This window comes from Triturus cristatus, chromosome 1_2 (genome assembly GCF_964204655.1).
Source record: "Triturus cristatus chromosome 1_2, aTriCri1.1, whole genome shotgun sequence".
Lineage (NCBI taxonomy): Eukaryota > Metazoa > Chordata > Amphibia > Caudata > Salamandridae > Triturus > Triturus cristatus.
Window position 1 is genome coordinate 953512624 of NC_140580.1, and position 19896 is coordinate 953532519.

The 19896-nt window shown below is 44.9% G+C and overlaps 1 protein-coding gene across 14 annotated transcripts in view; it reads left to right on the plus strand.

The window, feature by feature from the left end:
- ZNF618 (zinc finger protein 618) overlaps positions 1–19896 on the plus strand; it is a 1018163-nt gene that overhangs the window by 435729 nt on the left and 562538 nt on the right. The gene's annotated exons all lie outside the window — the stretch shown is intronic.

Consider the following 19896-nt stretch of genomic DNA (forward strand, 5'->3'; position numbering starts at 1 on the left):
TTCAGGGACACTGGACAACACAACAGGTTATACACATCAACATGTTAGAACTTATTGCTATTGCAATGGTTCTCAAAGCATTTCTCACAAGCATAGTGGGGAAAACAATTGTTCTACCCACAGGCAAAATGACTGCAATGCATTATATTCAGGAACACGGGGGAATCTGTTCCATACCATTATCTCAATTAGCACACAAGATATGGAAATGGCCGAAGGGTCACAACATCCACGTCCTAGCACTATACATACCAGGGAAGGACAACAAAATTGTAGATCTCCTCAGCAGAACGCACCAGCAAATTCACAAGTGGGAAATACACAGCACATTGTTACAAACATACTTCCAATGTTGGGGAACACCCACAGTAGATCTGTTCGCAGTAAAAGAAAACGCAAAATGTAAAAACTTTCCATCCAGACTCCAAGGCCAATGCTCTATGGATAAACTGGTCCGGCATATTTGCATACTCTTTTTTTTTTTTCCTCTCCCACTCATACTTCTGTGGTCAGTAAAGTCAGACTTCAATGACTTTAACACTGATTGTACCCACCTGGGCTTGTCAGCCATGGTATAAATGGGTAGCTTCTTGTGAGGTTGTAGGTAGAGCTCCTACAACCTCGCAAGAAGCTACCCAATAATCTAAATCTTCTTGCACACGGCAAGTGCAGGATGAGACATCCAAGTCCTCAACAGCTCAGTCTTGCAATGTGGCCCATGCAGTCATAGAATTTGGATACCTCAATCTACCTGACAAATGTATGACTATTCTTAAAGAAGCAAGAAGACCTACCACAAGGACTTGCAATGAGGCAAAATGGAAGCCTTTTGTGCATTACTGTACAACACATTTAAGAGTGCAAGGGATTTTGTTTAACAAGCAATTTCATTCATTTCAACATTGCTCGTGAATACTCTGATAGTCGCACCAAAAATATAGGAACTGCTATGTGCACTGGGGGAGGGGGGGGGGGCACATGTAGGGCCCACCCACACATCCATGCACGGTGCTCCTGTCACCATGTGGTGCTCGGCACACCCTGCATGGATGTGCCCAAAGTGTCCTTTTCTACTGTGGCTTGTGCTGCAGTCCTTTTCCTGGCCCGCAGCACAAGCTACAGTAGAAAAAAAACATTTTAAGACCGCGTGCACAGCGGTCCTATCCTAAAAGGACCAGTGGAATCACCAACTCATTGTTGGACTGTCACCTGTCCGATACATTGGCGGTCCAACCGACTGCCATCTTAATAAGGGCCTATATCCTCACTTCATTTATGGCAAGGGAAAAACAAACGTTCTAAGGAATAAAGCGTTCAACATGCGCAATGCCTCGAGGGGGAGGAGAAACTACGCACAACGCCAATCATCAAACTTCTTCGAGGAAAAAACAACTTGCTGAGTCTGGGCCCAACAGTAAATGGCAGGAGTGTGCATAGCAGGTGAATCTGCATCACTACATCCTACAAGTAGATTCTTACAGGGTAAGTAACCTAATCTTTCTGCTCTGCATCTGACTGCATGAAAAGAGTGAAGCAAGAAACTGAAGTCAATGCATAGGTGTGGCTTTTACATGTAGCTCTGGCTCGTCATTTCCGGGGTTGTATGGAGTCAGTGTGGAGCCACAGAAAGCCATCTAATGGGACACAAGACTATTGCAGGGAAGGCTTCCAGATCCAGTCCGATTCTTGGAGATATTCTTAAGGTGTGGAATCTGGAGTTAGATGGATTATTTACCAGAAGGAGTGTTACAGAAGGTAAGTAACTTGTACAGCCTTATCCCAACTCAAACCAAAACTCTGCAATTCAACAAAAAAAAATGCTTGAATGTCTAATGTTCAAAGTAAGACGTTCCAAATCTAATTCAATAGCAAGAACCCTACTTTAGAAAAAAACACACTAAACAATAACACATTTACCCTCCTTAAAATGCAAGTACTCATTCTTTGAGTATTTTTTTTTAAAATTATTTGAAAAAATCTAAAATAACAATTTGAATAAAAAGTAATCCAATAGAGAAATACATCAGATTGATATTTAACATTTACTGTAAGAAATATTTAAAAATAAATATGCAATGCAAAATAAGCAACTGTTTTGAATAAACAATTTTCTATCACTCGATAAAAAATCATATATGTAGAAAATAAATAAATACAAATAAGATCAAAAGAATTTACTTTGCCCATTTAATAACCTAAGTAAATAAAATAACACTTTCGTGGCTGAAGTCTTAGTCAGGGAAATGACAAAAATGCAAATATACCCCAGAGAAAAATGCAGCATCTAGTATGATTTAAGTAATCCAAGGCATCCATCAAAAACCCAAAAATATTTTTTAAAATAAATGGAAAATAAAGACCTTTAAAGAAAATCTACTTTCAAAATGTGCTACCCTAGCATAAAAAAATCACAGTAAAATTATTCAAATCGATGTTAATCATGCAGAACACACAAATAAAATACAAATACACATTACATTTCACTATCAGGCCTTCCACAATACCCTAAACAACAAACACATACTGCACTAAAAATCAATACATTAAAACAGCATCTGATTGTAAAGACCTCTCTAACTAACTCCAAGCACATTCCCCCCTACCGATGAATCCTTAAAAGTAGGTTTAAAATTGTCTTACGTGTACCGGAGACCAGCACAGGAAACTATGAACACAAACAGCCCAAAATGAGGAATAGGTATAACAAAATCAGTGAAACTGGGGAAAAGGGCAGATAAATTAAAATGAAAAAATAACTTTTATCCCATAGAAATCAATGTAAAACGGTGTATCTGATTTAGTAATGTTTATAAAATAATAAACATGTTAAAAATGTTCAATGTTTCTATTTTGAAAACAATGTTCAAACCTGTTTGGTGTGATTATATATAGTAAAAACACGGATACAGATATACATTTTCTAAGTACTTTTTAATATGTATAATAATGTTTACAAGATGAAGGTAATGGAAATGCACTGTACCAAATGTATAAAAAAAAAAAAGTACACTACAGCTATATCATGTGTAATTGTAGGTATGCTCAAGTAAACAAAATGTTTTTTTAAAGAAAAAAAAATCCAAAAGACTTGTAGTTACTAACAATAAAGTTCTGTAAAAATCATATAAATTGAGAGATGATCAGAAAATGCATACAGAAATGAAATGAATATATGCTGTAAATTGGTATAACTTTTGAATGCATATAAAAATAAATACAAACAAATGATAACAATTTATGGATGTCACTCCTATAATTTCTAATAAAAACTTAGACACATTGGAGAAAGTGTTGGAAAGTCTAATTTACTAATCCCACTCCAAACTTCATCAGATTTAGAATAATTTGCTAGGACAGTGGGGGAAGTGTCAGATTTACTATCCCCACCTCAAACTAAAGCATACTGGGGAAACTGTTGGACTTTGTAGGGGTTCAAAGTTAATATTCTAACTGCAAACTTAAAACATTGCGTAAAGTATTGTACTGTAAGGGTGGCGGGGGTTCGAATTTCTCATTTCCACTGCATATTAAATCACATTAGGGAAAATGTTGGACTTTGGTGTGAGTGGGGGGACCAGTCGGAAAAAAACATAAATATGAAAAAACTTAATTGAAAACCAAAAATATAATAAAATACATTTATTTTAATTAGGAAAAGAATTAAAAGAATTTTTAATGAGGAATAAAAAGAATTTTAAATAAGGAACAAAATGTTTTTATAAAATTACATACATTAAAAACGTACTGTATGTTTTAAAAATGGTGCGTAAAAATAAAAAAGTAGAGGTATTTAAATTTAACATTTAAAGAAAATGACTCGTAACAATTTTAAACATAACAAACTAATCACATTAAACCTTTCAATTTACTCCCAATCTGTTCCTCTATAAACCTAATATCCCATTCCTAAATTATTAGACAAAAAAGAAACATTTTAAAAAACAAATATAATTTGAGGCAAAAAGATACTTACCTGTGATGTCTGCCCGACAATATTTTTGACACAATATTTATGTCACACAATATTCTTTCTAATATATTTGGTCAGACCGCCCATGTCTCAGGCACGCAGTGACAGGTACTTTGCCTAAGCTGTATTGCGTGATTTCCATAGTCTCCCCTCCCATGGAAGTGCTGCCTAGAAATCATTAATAAGGTGAGATGTAATGTCTGTAGGCTAAGTTGCTGCTAGAGCTGCAGGCCAGTATTTATAAGGTAAGAAATATGTGGAAACATTATTTATCCACCAGAAATGTTGTTGTAGTTAATCAGTAGCTTTTTCTTTTGCACTGTACCATCATGAACAGTGCAAATACAATGCCTCTAACATAAATATATCTGGAACATGCCAAGCCTCATTTTATCCTACATTACAGGTACAAAAGTTGGAAATGGAAGGAAAATCTCAGGCCACAACTTACAGAGCCCAGAGTCAGATAAAATACTACTGTTCCAGCAGTCAAGAGGTGTTTATTCGCCATCTCATTCACCCCCCAGTTGTTCAAGACTTGATAGTTATGTTATTTGTATCTGTAAAAAACAGCATCCTGGCCCTGAAAAGGTGTGTGTCCCAAGCCCTGTCTAGTTTGGTTAATTGAACAGACAGGTCTTCACCCACTTGCAGAATTCAAAGAGAGGAGGCTCTGAGGTGGAATGGGAGCTCATTCCACGTTTTAGGATAGATGTAAGACAATGTCCATCGTCCGGATCTGGTTCTGTGTGTAGATGGGAGGTGTGCGAGTAGAAGTCTTGCGGAGTGGGGGTGTCTGGGTGGTTGGTCGAAGTGCCTTGAATGTGAGTATGTGTGAGAAATCTGAAATGAGTGCATTTGCGTATCTGGAACTTGTAGAGCTCTCTGAGGTGTGGTGTGATGTGAGTTCTTCATGGAAGATTGATGATGAGTCTGGCTGCTGAGTTCTGGATGATTTATACTCTTCTACAGAGTTGCTTGGTGATCCCACTGTAGAGGGTTTTCCTGTAGTCCAAATTTCTTGGGACTAGGGTGAGTGTTGCTTGGGAACCATTTGAATATTACTTCAGGTGGTGGAAGCACGTTGCAATGATGGCATTGACTTGTGCGGTCATGTACAGTTCGTTGTCAGTGAGGATTCAGAGATTCCTCGCATATGTGCTGGGTACTGGGTGTGGGTCCAAGTTTGACTGGCCACCAGTTGGAGTCCCATGGCAAGGTATTGTTGCTGAAGATCACTACTTTTGTCCTGTGGGTGTTGAGTTGAGACAGTTGGCTTAAATCCAGTTAGTGACTTCAGTCATGCAGGTGGTGAACTTGCTGCTTGGGTTGGGAGTTTTGTTAGAGAGGGAGAGTATGAATTTCGTGTTATCAGCGTAGGAGAGGATGTTGATGAGATAATGTATGCATTGAAGAGGGTGAGGTTGAGCGATGAAACTTGATGCTTTGTGCAGATGAGTAAGCGCGCTTCCAAGGAGTAAGGAGCCAGGCTGACAGCTTGGGTTCTATCTGTTAAGAATGAGTCGATCCAGCGAAGAATGGGTCCTTAGATGCCAATCTTGTGTGAGTGCCTGATGAGGAAGAGGTCCAAGATCATGTCAAATGCTGAAGAGGGGTCTAGGAGAATGAAGGCAGCCATGTCTACACTGTTGAGGATCATGCAGATGTAATCTGTGACGACAATGAATGCTTTTTCATTAGTATGGTTGGGTCTAAATCTGAACTACGTTGTGTTGAGCCTATGGTTGCTGAGGTGGTTGGGGAGGCTTTAGTTGATTAATTTCTCTAATGCCTTGGCTGGGTATGGTAGGAGGGACATTGGTCTGTAGCTGTAGAGCGTAGCTGGGTAGGCCAATGGTTTTTTGAGCAGGGGTATGACAGTGGCATATTTCCAGGTGTCTAGGGAAGTGGCTGATTTGACGAAGGTGTTGAGGATGGATATTAATGCTTACCTGATCGTTAGGATTCCTTTGGTGAAGGCATGGCAAGGGTCAGATGGGGCCCCCGCAATGATGGTCTTAACAGTAGCAGCGGCTTTGATGGTGGTGATGGGCCAAAAGGTTAGGATTCATTCTTTAGTCGTGATGGAAAGTTGAGTTTCAGATGTTTCTGCATGCAGCCTTCGCTTCCTCTTCTTGTTTGTCCCTCCCGTGCAGTACAATCGAAGTACTGTTTTTTCCACTACTCCCTTAATCGGTCACTCCATTTTTAGGTCTTGGCCTGATGTAAGCAGCGCTGCTCTCGTCTTACGTGGCTTCTTGGAATCGATACGATTCCAGAAGCCTCTTCCCAGCTCTGCCTTCAGTTTGGATTTGTGCGCGTCGTTTGGCGTCACTAATTATGCCAAAGGCAGTGCAATGATTGCACAGAAGGCATGTCAATCCCTCGTTGTTGCCACCCTGTCTCCTTTTTGCCATGCCCACCGGGATTGGATCTCTTACCGGAGACGTGACACAGTAGGTTTATCATTAACTTGCTGCACTTCTTTTTTTAAACAATTGCATGCAATTCCGCTTGGAAAGAAGCTTTGGCTGCTGGCCGCCGCGGACATATTTACCAACTGTATAGAACAGAGGAGCAAGATGGTGGGAGAGTTTGAAGGGGATACTTTGTAACTGTCCGCTTAATGCTACACGGAGGTAAGAGTTTTTTTTTAATAGTGGCGGTGATGTGATGTCTATGTATTGTGTTGTAACATTTGGATTGCGCTTCAAACCTCTATTGTATTGTAATTGCACTTATGTAGCGCTTTCACCCTCTGGCGAGGCGTCGAATTCGAAGCGCATTGCGTGTGAGTGGGGCACGGCGTGGTGAAATTATACCGGTGGTGATGGTCCCTCTTCACGGCACGATGATCACCCTGGCTCAGCTCCTTCACCCCCATGTCACACAGGCTTCCGTTCTCGGATCCCGGCAGGGGCTCCCAGACCTTGCTCCCCATCTTGAGTAGGTGACTGTCTTTACTCCTAGCATTTCTCCAACACTGCCGCCCTCCCCTCTACAGCTCCTTGAAGTCCTCCGGGCCCCAAGGGTCCAGCTCCTCCGTGGCATCTACAGATCTCACAGCGCTAGCGGCACCCCTTTATACTGCGCTCTCCCTCTCCGCCCCTCCGCCGCGCTTCGTGCGCTGCCTCAGGTCTGGTTCGCCATTGCCCGAGTGTGGCTCACAGACATTCACGTCCTATTGGGTTGGCTATGCGGGCGGCGCCAAATTCAACCCGGCGCTCGCACCATCGCGATGCCTGCTGCAGCTTGCCACGGCCCCAGTGCTGTCAGCTGCCTGCCCTCTGCCGCCAAACTCAATTAATCATTGTACCGGGGTGCAGCCACTGCCTGGACAGGCTGTTACTGGACAGCCCCGCTGAGCAGCCCTTTAGCCCTGATACGTTCAACGTCGTCGGCAGTACTCATCTCGAGTCGCCTATGCAGGAGGTGAAGGAGACCAAATACTGCACAGCGGGAGGAGCAGCTGAGTGCCCAGCTGGCTGAGGTACATCATACACTTCTCTAATGCCATGTCACTGTGCGTGCACACTTACTTCAGGCGCTTGCCAGTCTGGCCCTCATTGTGGGTTCTGGGCGGATCTGAGGTGTGTATTCAAGCTGGTGTGCAAATCAGGGTTCAACACAACCATTGCGGGACTGCAACGTGTCCCGCGGCTAATTGCTCAGTGATATGGTTCCTGGCTTGGATGGTGATGATGATCGCGGTGTGGCTATGGTTCCCTCTGAGTTGGGGGACTCACTGTCCATTCTGGACGACACTGAATGCGGGCTGGGGCACGGCGGTAAACCCGCAGTGGCTCGTGGCGTGCTGCTGAGCCTGCCAGTACCTGCAGCCACCTGGCCAGCCTTGTCAGAGTCTGTATCCCTGCCTCCAATGGAGCAGCACCACCACCGCAGTCCAAACTGACTCCAATCTGAGGCCACCGTCCAAGTATTTTAAAGTTGCCAGCCTGTGTCTGGCAGCGCGTAAGGTGTGTAACTGAGTGTTCTCTTCCAGGGGATCCTCATCAATAGTCATAAGCACTGAATATTCCCGCCCATGTGCGGGGACCCCGGAAATAATCACAATTATATATGAAAAACACATATATATATACAGCTCTGTATATGTATAAACACATATATTATTTTTTCCCAAACCAATGCAGCCCCCATAGTAGACTAGACAATGTAATAATAATGAATGTAAACATTCCTTTTTTTTTTTTTTTTAATGAGACAAACCTCATGAGAAAGAAAAGAAAACACTGTGCCAAACACAGATCAAAATCATTGTTAGCCTGCAGGCTGCATTTTAATACAATACCATAGAGACTGAAAAGCCTTGTACAGATAAAAACTGGCACCGTGCCTTTAAAGCAGCCCTGATCCCAAGATCCCATCATGCCTCAGGGGTGACAGTTGGGTCAGTTGTTGTTTCCGGCTCCTTCAGTCAGGACCCTGGAATTCAGCTCTCTTCTTTTTTGACTTTCTAGTCAAGATCTTACCAATTTTTGGTGATTTTTTTTTTTTGCTTCATTCAAAATATTCTCCTGTTTGGTGAAGCATTTACTGATTTTCCTGACAGATTTCTAATTTTTTTCTGTCAAAAATGCCTTCCTTGTTCATGGCCTGTCCATCCTGTGGTAAAAAGAAGGCTACTTCGGATTCACATGATGTGTGTATCATTTTTCTACCTGACACACATTCTCCTGCTTCCTGTCGTCATTGTAAGAACCTTTCAAAGAGGACTTTGAAGGAAAGGGAGAGGATTAGGCTTTATGGCCTTTCAGAGATGCGGTCGACGTCGAAGCAGTTGATACCTGTTTGTTCTCCATCGGCGTCGGGCTCGGCGTCCAAGACTCCAGCTGCGGGATCGTCGTTGAGAGGTGAGGAGACAAGGGAAAGTCACGCTTCCAAAAGAAAGTCAGCGTCGACGCAAGATCCGGCGGCGAAACGCAGACGTTCGTCGAAAGCATCGCCGTCGAGAAAGCATCGATCGGCGTCTAAGGAGAAGCATCACCGTTCGGCATCGAAGTCGACATCTAGAAGGAAGTCGACGTTGAGGAAAAGCCACGGACGGTCGACGTCGAGAGTAAGGCGCGGGAGATCGCCGTCGGAGACATCAGCGACGTCGAGGCGAAGATAGTCATCGAGAGAAAGGCACAGGCGATCGCCCTCGGAGACATTAGCGACGTCGAGGCGAAGATCGTCGTCGAAGCAAGGATCGACGTCGAGGCAGACTCCTCCGTTGGGATAGACGTCGAGGCAGGCGCCTCCGTCGTCAAAAGTATCCATGACGCCAAAACCACCGTCCACGGCGAGGATACAGACGTCGAGGCGAGGTTCCCCATCGGGTTCTAGGCCTCCGTCCAGGATAAGCCCTCCGTCGACGACAAGGCTCTCGACGTCGAGGCACGACTCATCGCCGTTTATCCAGTCGGCGTCGAAGTCCAGATCTACGGCGATAGGCTTATCGCCGTCGAGGCAGTCCTCCGCTGTGGGGCTTCAGGAGACGTCAGGACGTAAATCGACGTCCAGGTCAGCGTCAAGACGGAGGTCTCCGCATAGAGAGTAGTTAGGACAACGATCTCCACCTGATGTGGCATCAGAGCATGGTTCAGCGTCGAGGTCTCCACCTATTTCCATTTCTCCATCGGCCTCCGCAGGATCAGGATCTCCTCTGTCTCCTTCAAGATCCAGATCCCCAGAAGTGATAAATTCTTCTCCAGCTCCTCTTTCCCCAGTAGAGCATCCTCGACCAGCAAGTCCTCAATTGAGAGCGTCACCGACACTCCAAAGGCAGGAAAAGGGACATCTACCGGGACAAAGTTCCCCCTGATTTCTACCTGAGTCCATACCTCCACGCATACCTTCTATGGCGCATGCAGTGAGCATTTCCTTGACTAGATTGAGGAACCTTGCCCAACCAAGGAGACCAGCAAGTTCTCATTCTCGGGAAAGAGATTATGGGCAACGCTCTCGTTCACGTTCGCCCAGGAGAAGATCCAGATCCACCTATCGCAGTAGGGAGTCGGGGCGATCTGAGAAACAAAGGCGGAGGTCTCCTACATTTTCTTCATCCGGCCGTTCCTCCAAGAGAAGTTACTCTCCCACACTGTCAGATACGCCACCATCTCGAGTTTCTCCAGTGGATGACATCAGCACATTTCAAGAGGTTTAGTGCAGGGGAGCGGCCAAGTTGAACATTCCTATGCCTGTTCAGGAAACAACTTCCTCAGTCATCTTTGAGACCCTTCATGAAAGGACGGAGGCTCGTCCACTGTTGCCTCTGGTTCCTGGGTTGCTTAAACCAGTGATGGACGTTTTCCTAACGCCGGCTACCATCAAGTCGGCTCCGGCAAAAATCCTTAAAAAATATCGTCCCGCTCCAGAGGATCCTCTGTTTCTCAAAGTTGATCCTCCTCCTGATTCTGTAATCACGGCGGCCGCTAGAAAAACACACTCAGTGGCTTTGTCGTCTACAGTCCCTCCGGATAAGGAGAGCAAGACGCAAGAATCTTGGGATAGAAGAGTATGTGGATCGGCCGCTTCCAGCTTAAAGGTTTCTAGTGCCTCAGCGCTCTTAGGGCGCTACGACAGAGCGCTTTGGGATTCTCTCCAGAGATTCAAAGACAAACTTCCTCAGGAGGATAGGAAGGATTTTGAGGAGATCCTGCAGAAGGGCAGGTTGGTTTCCAATCAGGTGATAAGTGCGGCAGCAGATGGAGCTACTCTGGCAGCTCACTCCTACGCCCATGGCATTTCGGCCAGAAGATCCTCTTGGCTGAGGTTAACGGCTCTTAAACCTGAGGCTCAAGCTAGGATTCTCAAGCTACCTTTTTCTGGAACTTCTCTTTTTGGCTCACACACCGACGAGGAGATGGCTCGTATGAAATCAGAGCTTGAAACCATGAAAGCTGTGGGTCTGGAGAAGAGGAAGGAATTCGCAGGGGATCCGACAGGCGTACCTTCCAACAGAGGGTTCAAACCCCTCTCTGGCAAAAGAGCCAAGACCAGCAAGGGCAGAAAAAGCAGCAATTCCAGTCTCGTCGATCATCAAGAGGACGAGGGAATAACCGCCAATCCAACAGCGGTAACAAAGCTCAGGGCAAACAATGAGCAGTCGCTTCCTCCAAAACTGTCCACCGCTCCAGTGGGGGGGGGGGGGAAAGTATTTCTCAACATCTTCAAGAGTGGCAAAACATCACCAGAGACAAGTGGGTTCTAACTATACTGCGGCATGGATACTCTCTTCGTTTCCAGAGTCTTCCTCCCTCAATCCACCCAGTGCATTCGAATCATCAGCTCAAGATGCTACGGGAGGAGGTGGCTACCCTTCTTCTCAAATCGGCCATAGAAAGGGTTCCGAGAGCACAGAGAGGGAGAGGACTCTACTCCAGGTATTTTCTGATTCAGAAAAGAAGTCCAAAAACAGAGTTCAGACCCATCTTGGCTTTACGAACACTCAACAAACATATCAAAAAAGAGAAGTTTCGCATGTTAGCACTCCACCAAATATATCCACATCTCCGTCGAGGCGATTGGATGTGTTCGCTGGACCTACAAGATGCGTACTTTCATATACCCATCGTCATCGGAAATACCTGAGATTTGTGGTTCGGAACCTCCCACTACCAGTTCAAGGTTCTACCATTTGGCCTGAAATCAGCACCTCGAGTGTTCACAAAGTGCATGGCTGTGGTAGCTGCTGCCCTGAGGCGCGCAGGAGTCTTCGTCTATCCCTATCTAGATGATTGGTTACTAAAAGGTCCATCTCCCCCGAGTGTCAGCTCACAGCTGACACGCTGCCTAAATCTGTCACCGATTGGGACTCCGGGTCAATTACAATAAATCCACCATCAAACCAACGCAAAGGATACACTACTTAGGAGCACTTATAGATTCCGAAGTAGGAAAAGTGTTTCCTTCGGAGGAGAGACAGTTCTCCCTCGCTCAAAAAGGCAAACGTATCATGGTCAACAATCTGTCTATCATCCCTGCTAGGGGCCATGGCATCTTGCATATTCCTAGTGCCCAACGCCAGGTTAAGAATACGTCCTCCAACAGGATCTAGAGGACAAATGGGACCAAAGGACTTCTCTTTGGGAGGACAAGGTGTGTCTTTCAGCGACAGCCAGGCAGTCGATCAGGTGGTGGATGAGACCGATCAATCTACGGGTTGGAATCCCTTTTCATCAAGAACCCCCATCGCAAACATTGATCACCGACGCATCGCTCAAAGGGTGGGGCGCGCATTTGGGGACTCTGCAGACTCAGGGGCTTTGGTCCAGCAGCGAGCAGCTATATCATATCAACATGCTAGAGCTCAGGGTAGTCCATCTCGCCCTCAAAGCTTTTCTGCCCTCAATCAGAACGAGTTCCATTTTAGTACAAACGGACAACACCACCACGATGTACTACCTAAACAAGCAGGGAGGTACTCGTTCCAGGACTCTCTCGCTAGAGGCTCAATCCCTATGGCACTGGATCCTGGCAAGGAACATTTCCATAACGGCGGTACACCTGCCAGGCGAGCTCAACGTTTAAGCGGACTCGCTCAGTCTGCACTTTCAAGATCCAGAGGACTGGACCTCAACGACGAGGTGCTAGAGGACATTTTCGAGGAGTGGGGCCGTCCGCAAATAGATCTCTTCGCGGACGAAAGCAACACAAAATGCCGAGGCTTCGCCTCAAGGTACTATCGACCAGGGTCAATGGGGAATGCCCTTTTGATCGACTGGTCAATGACATTTGTGTACGCTTTTCCTCCTCTTCCGCTAATCCCGAAAGTGGTGACCAAGCTGCAACACTCAGCCACCAAGATGATCTTGATAGCACCGGACTGCCGAGGCAGTGGTGGTACCCAGATCTCCTTCATCTATCGATCCGCCCGCACAGGCGTCTGCCGTGCAGGCCAGACTTGATAACCAAGATGCAGGGGAGGATTTACCATCCCAACCTTCCCTCACTGAGCTTAACAGCATGGCTCCTGAAGTCCTCCAGTATGGCCATTTAAACCTTCCTCAGGACTGTATGACCATATTGAAGGAAGCTAGGAGACCTTCTACAAGACACTCCTACTTCTGTAAGTGGAAGAGATTTTACATATGGTGTATTCAAAATCAATATAACCCTACAAAAGGTCAAGAGGAAGTGATTTTACCTTATCTACTTCACTTAGCCTGGGTGGGATTGAAATTTTCCTCCATCAAAGTGCACCTAGCGGCCATTACAGCCTATAGGCGCTCTCCCTCTCAGCATTCATTCTTTAAACTGCAAGTGGTGAAGGACTTTTTGCAGGGCCTCAAAAAGGTTTACCGCCCAATAAGGCCTCCCTCGCCTCCTTGGAAGCTGAACCTGGTTCTTTCAAAGCTTATAAGTCCACCTTTTGAACCCATACATAAGGCTACTTTACAGCACCTTACGTGGAAAGCAGCCTTCTTGATAGCTATTACCTCAGCACGTAGGGTGAGTGAAATACAAGCCCTTTGCTCAAAAGAACCTTACACGGTTTTTCACCTTAATGGAGTGGTTATGAGGACTCATCCATCTTTTTTACCTAAAGTGGTGTCCGATTTTCATGTAAATCAGACTATATCGCTGCCAACTCTCTTTCCCAAGCCCTCCTCGCCAGCGGAGAGGGCGTTACATTCTTTGGATATTAAGCGAGTTCTCAAATTCTACCTGGATAAATCTAAAACTATCAGAAAGTCTGACCAACTGTTTGTAAATTATGGTGCTGTCCGTACAGGTTTTGCAGCATCTAAACGCTCTATTGCCAGATGGATTGTGTCAAGCATTAAATTGGCTTACCAACTAGCTCAAAAACCGTTGTGGCCTCTACCTAAGGCACATTCCACAAGAGGGCAAGCGGCTACTGCTGCGTTTCTCAATAATGTCCCACTCTCCGAGATCTGTAGAGCAGCTACTTGGAGATCTGTCCATACATTCACGAGACATTATTGTCTGGACTCGGACACCAGAGCAGACAGTCAAATAGGGCAAGCCTCCTTGAGGAACCTGTTCAACAACTGACTATCTCGGTTGTTTTTTCATTTCAGTATAGTTCTCATTTGCCTGCAGGTGGAAGATGGGCTCGCTATTCTATTCAGTGCTTATGACTATTGATGAGGATCCCCTGGAAGAGAAGGATAAGTTACTTACCTGTAATCCTAGTTCTCTTCCAGGGGTATCCTCATCTAAGTCATAAGCAACCTACCCGCCTACCCAGGCAAATGAGAGGATTCTATTCTTAAATCTGAAAGAAGTATATCTTTGTGTTTAGACCTAGGGGACCCGCAAAGAACAACTGACCCAACTGTCACCCCTGAGGCATGATGGGATCTTGGGATCAGGGCTGCCTTAAAAGCACGGTGCCAGTTTTTATCTGTACAAGGCTTTTCAGTCTCTATGGTATTGTATTACAATGCAGCCTGCAGGCTAACAATGATTTTCATCTGTGTTTGGCACAGTGTTTTCTTTTCTTTCTCATGAGGTTTGTCTCATTAAAAAAAAAAAAGAAAAAAGGAATGTTTACATTCATTATTATTACATTGTCTAGCCTACTATGGGGGCTGCATTGGTTTGGGAAAAAATAATATATGTGTTTATACATATACAGAGCTGTATATATATGTGTTTTTCATATATCATTTTTATTATTTCCGGGGTCCCCGCACATGGGCGGGAATATTCAGTGCTTATGACTTTGATGTGGATACCCCTGGAAGAGAACTAGGATTACAGGTAAGTAACTTATCCTTTCCTTTTGTCGGGGCCTCACTGACGTCGGTTCTCTGTTGGCCCGGGTCTCTCTGATGACGTCAGAGAGAGGCCCACTGATTAGGTGCTGGCTGCATGTTACCTGGATACAAGTACTCTTCTGTTCCTGGACTATGCTCTTGTTTATCCTGTAGAGTGCCTCTTTTTAGCCCGGTTCCGGTGGATCTCTCGCATCGTATCTGTCCTCGTTAGCCAGGTGCTAGAATTGGCACTTACTCACCGTTCACTGGACCCCGGTCTCTCTCGCCAGCGCCAATTCTTTGCCCTCACTCCACCTCATTGTCCCGCCTGACCTCTCTAGGCTCCGATAATAAAGAACGGCAACAACACTACTGGCTGCCTTCAGCACCAACACAAGAAAAGAGAAAGGAAACATACATAGGCAGTTTTCCAGAACGCATACCACCGGCAGTGGAATATCAGTCAATTAACACACGGGCAGAACATCAGTAAAACAAGCATTTACAATGCAACGGTCTCGACATTGTTAAAGTTAGAGCTATTGGCATTGCTCATGACAATGCCGTTTCTTTAAATGTTTTAAAAACAAAAACATAAACAAAAATAATGTCATGAGCAATGGCAATAGCTCTAACTTTAACAATGCCGAGACCGTTGCATTGTAAATGCTTGTTATAACTGACGGAGCCGGTATTCCTTCAAACTTGGAATGCCTCGAAGCTGCTTGAAAAAACAACAACACAATATTAGTGCTGCACCGATCGGCCCTTACACGTCTTCACCTCCCAGCACCGGCGTGTGCATGCTAGCTAGAGGATGCTGGGGGAAGCCAGGGGCCCGAGAGTGCCACGAGAAGGGCTTTTAGTCGCTAAAGGGTGCTTGGGGAAACCTGGGGCCCGAGAGTGCCACGAGAAGGGCTTTTAGTCGCTAAAGGGTGCTGGGGGAAACCAGGGGCCCGAGAGTGCCACGAGAAGGGCTTTTAGTCGCTAAAGGGTGCTGGGGGAATCCAGGGGCCCGAGAGTGCCACAAGAAGGGCTTTTAGTCGCTAAAGGGTGCTGGGGGAAACCAGGGGCCCGACAGTGCCACAAGAAGTGCTTTTATTCGCTAGAGATGTTGCATGCAGTACTTGAGTGCCGCGAGAAGAGCTTTTAGTCGGTAGAGATGTCTGGAGTAAAGCGCTTCACCGCCTCATCCGGAGTAAGCGCTATACAAATACAATTACAGTCCCTTCAGCCGGAAAGATTTCACCCCGCAGACCCCGATGCAGGGGCATTGACTTGCTTCATTAAATGTAACGAGGATATTTTATTCCCCAGAACAGTACCTGCGGGTTGAAAACAACCCGGTACCGCCTCAGTGGAGTGTCCCCCGCCTAAAGAGCAGAAAGCCTTCTGGGTGCTGCCAGAGGCTCCGCAGCGTCCCCAGTCGGTCTTTATTGTTTGCCCCGGCGCAGAAGCGTCTTTGGGTTCAGGAACTGCCCACTACGGCCTCGGCCGTGGCACACAGGCAGATGTCAGCCCTTTTCAGACACCGCCCCGCGGAGCTGTGTCCGCGAGCGGCCATCGTGGCACCATGCCAACACATCTCTCTGTCACCCCTCCACTCTCAAGAACGGACTAACGCCAGGGTAAAAACCAGAACGAACACAAACACAGCTATGAGCCGCAGGCCTGGGCACTTCAATCGTGTCTGATGTCCAGGAGCCTGGATGGGCGCTTACAAAAGATCTCTGGAGGCTAGGTTACGTAACGTTGGAGGCACATATTACATATTAAAACAAGAAATAACATAGACGATGGACTAATGATAACACAGGCTCACACACAGCGAGTGTAACAAGCCGAGGGCACCGGAAGACACCACCGCCTTTCTCTGAGGCAGAGCAGAAATGCCTCGGAGAAACGCAGCGTCCTTTTCGGATTCGGGGGCGTGTTTTGCTGTTATCTCCTCCAGCCATTGGCTGGAGGAGATAATTAGACTTTCTGCAAAAAACACGCCCCCCCCGATCCGAAAAGGACGGGGCCTGATCGGAGAGACAAACCTCTTCTCCAATGGCTGGCCAGCATTCAAGAGGCCAGCCAATGGAGAAGAGGCGAGAAGAGGGGCGGGTTCAAGCCCCTCTTCTCCAAAACATGAAATCTCTCGACTTCCGGTTCTGCCTTCGGCAGACCGGATGGTCCCGAGACCTAAAAAAGTTTGCTCTCTACGTGTCCCATCAGCCCTTCTCCCCCCCCCACCCCCCAAGTTGATAAAATAAGTATATTTGAGCTAGCCTCCTCGCCCGCCCATCCCCCCCCAAAAAATCTGATAGCCCCAAGTAACTCAAGGATGAATGCGTTCGTCATAAACACAGGTTATGAATAAAAAAGATATTCCTACATATTACAGCAATACATGTCGTGTTTAATGCAAACGTCAATAAGGAACAATATCTGCTCTGATTTGCGTTTTTAACAAAACAGAATCTTAAGACAAAAATATTTGCAAATATTTAATTTTGAAAACAGTACCCGGAAATACCAAAACAATAAAAAACACAAAACCAAGCAGCCTTATCACAGCACAGCACATCTCGGTAACAAACCAATCAATTGTTCTCACTTTTCAAACAATATTCAAAAGCGACCGGTCACTCCAGGAAATACTTTTGGGTTATTAATTCACCCATAGTGCTTCGTGTCACAGCTTCATAGCACGGGCCCGACTAAACGGTACTCATTTAACCTATGTTGGAAGATAAAAGGTCGAGTAGGAGTTATTGGGTTTAGTTTTCAATCCACCACCAACCACTTTATTCATTGCACTGCTGTCCTAAATTAAACACATTCTTTTGGTATTGCTTAACGGTTACAAGAGTTTGCGTTGTTGCTAATTAGGCATCGTTATGTTATTTTTCCTGCCTTGATAAAGTTGTCGGCGCTTGTAATATATGTAACAATTTTAGCCATCCGTGTTTCATTTTCACACTATTTTTACAAGAATTATATAATAGGAGAGGTTGGCTACATTCCACAAATGAGCACATAAATGAACACCAAGCAGACGGTTTTCAAGGCAAAACAACAGAGTGAACTATTGTGTTGATGCCAGAGCCGCCATCTTTTGAAATGGTGGACCAGGTTCAAGTCCCAGCGTTGCCTCGGCATCCTGTAATTCTAGGCAAATCAGTTAATCTCCCTCTGCCTAAATAAACAGAATGCGACCTTATAGAATGTAACCCTATAGAATGTAACCCGCTCTAATGCATCTGGTTCGAGTTTGTGTTATATAAACCTATAAATAAATAAACACACTACTTTAACCCTCGATTTATATCATAAAGGTAAGGCCTCGGTTGCAAAGTGGAAATGTAATTTTTAGTTGTAAAAAGTCACCTTTTTGCCAGTTTGATCTTACACCTACAGCTACACGGCCTATGCTGTGGCAGACTAGAGGCCCTAAATCCTTCTTTTGCGTTTTCGTGTGCTTTCTTTTCTTTTTAGGTCGACAGGCTGAAGAATATATATTAAAAACACAAAAAAAAACAATTATTCTATTAAAATGTAGGGCTACATGGCTGAAAGAGTTGTATCTGCCTAAAAGCAGCACTATAATGAACCTATTACTGTAAAAGTTTCTATGTTACCTGCATGACAAAATACTTGTATGGTCCCAAGGGCGAGACCGATTGCATTTCAAATGCTTGTTCTTTTTTGTGTAAGCAATTGACTAGGTGCTTGTTTTTTCTTGCAGTCTCTGTGTTGTACTCTTCCTCAGTGATTCTACAATCTCCTACAATCCCCTCCCTCCATGTTACTTCAACGCCCCTTTGCCCCCCACACGCCCTCCTTCCATGTTGCTTTGCTCCCACCATTAATCTGTGTTGTGGCCTCGCCCGTCATCTATGTTGCATCGCCCTCCTTGCTGCTTGCCCGTCCCCTCTAAGTTGCTTCCTCTTCCCCAGCATCTGCCTGTGTTGGTCCCCAAAACTACTTTTTTTTTAATTGTCTGACCGACTGTGCAAACTAAACCAAAAAGAAGTGTTTGCATCATTTTGTAGGCACGTGCATGGTTCATACTCGCACTTACCAAATGATAGCAGGCCGTGTAATAGGCTTTTTTTTTTTTTAAAGTCATGCTGCACAGCATTGTGAAAGCATTGAGGGATGATTAGAACGATAGGCAAAGCCAGCAGGTTCCAAAGGTACGTCTTGTTGGTTTTGCCAGTGCTTTTTCCCTTGAAGTGGTAGCAGAACCACATCTTACCATTTGGACACAACAAAGAACATCAGAGAATCAAAACAAATGTTTGCCATCTCTTGCTCAGTCTGCACTCTCCTGACGGCATCTGAAAAAACAATGCTAGATAGGTCATTTAATTCATAATAGCCGGAAAAATCAAAGCTAATTTTTAGGTTGGCTAGGTGGCTATTATAGGTCAGCTTCAGTCCCATTAATGCCATTTGGAGAGTCCACCTGTAGATCAGTCCACATATAAAAAAAACCCAAAACTGCTGTTTGCATTCCGACTCTATGGTTGATGCACAAGATGGTCATCACTCTCGGCACAATCTGTTAGGCGAGCTTTTTGCTATTTTACCTGCTTTTGGGAGATTAAATTGCTATTCTTTTAGATGCCTGATTAATAATGAAGGCCTTGTGATGATAAAGAAAAGTTACACTCCTAGTTCTCTATCATGTGACAGTACATAATGAGCATGAAACCCTTTCCTTCTCTTTCATGGAATATGTAGAATGTTAAATTATTAAAGGAAAATAGCCATCCTATCATTTTAGCCAATTATAAATTTTTCTGGTTTTTAGGGAAAGACAAAAAAGATGCAACACAGTAACAGACCAGATGGTCAGACAACATTCTTAGAAAGAACAAACCCGGGCGACATTATTTAAATAATTGCTTGCACATAATTGGAAGTAAAAATCTTTTACAATGATCAATGTAAAATTTACAAAATAAAAAGATGTGCAAGTCAGATTGGAGCAACACACCATCACAAGGACACCATGATAGGGCTTGAGGGGGAAAAGTATCTGATGGAAAACCCAGCATACATGGGATAAAATTTCATTGAAACCTTGTTTAAATACATCTATTGCGGGGATTTTTCACCATCAGCAAGTAAATCGGTTGTCCCACTGAGAGCCCCGGTACATCTAGATAAACCTGAACCGTATATTTACTACTAATATTTTTT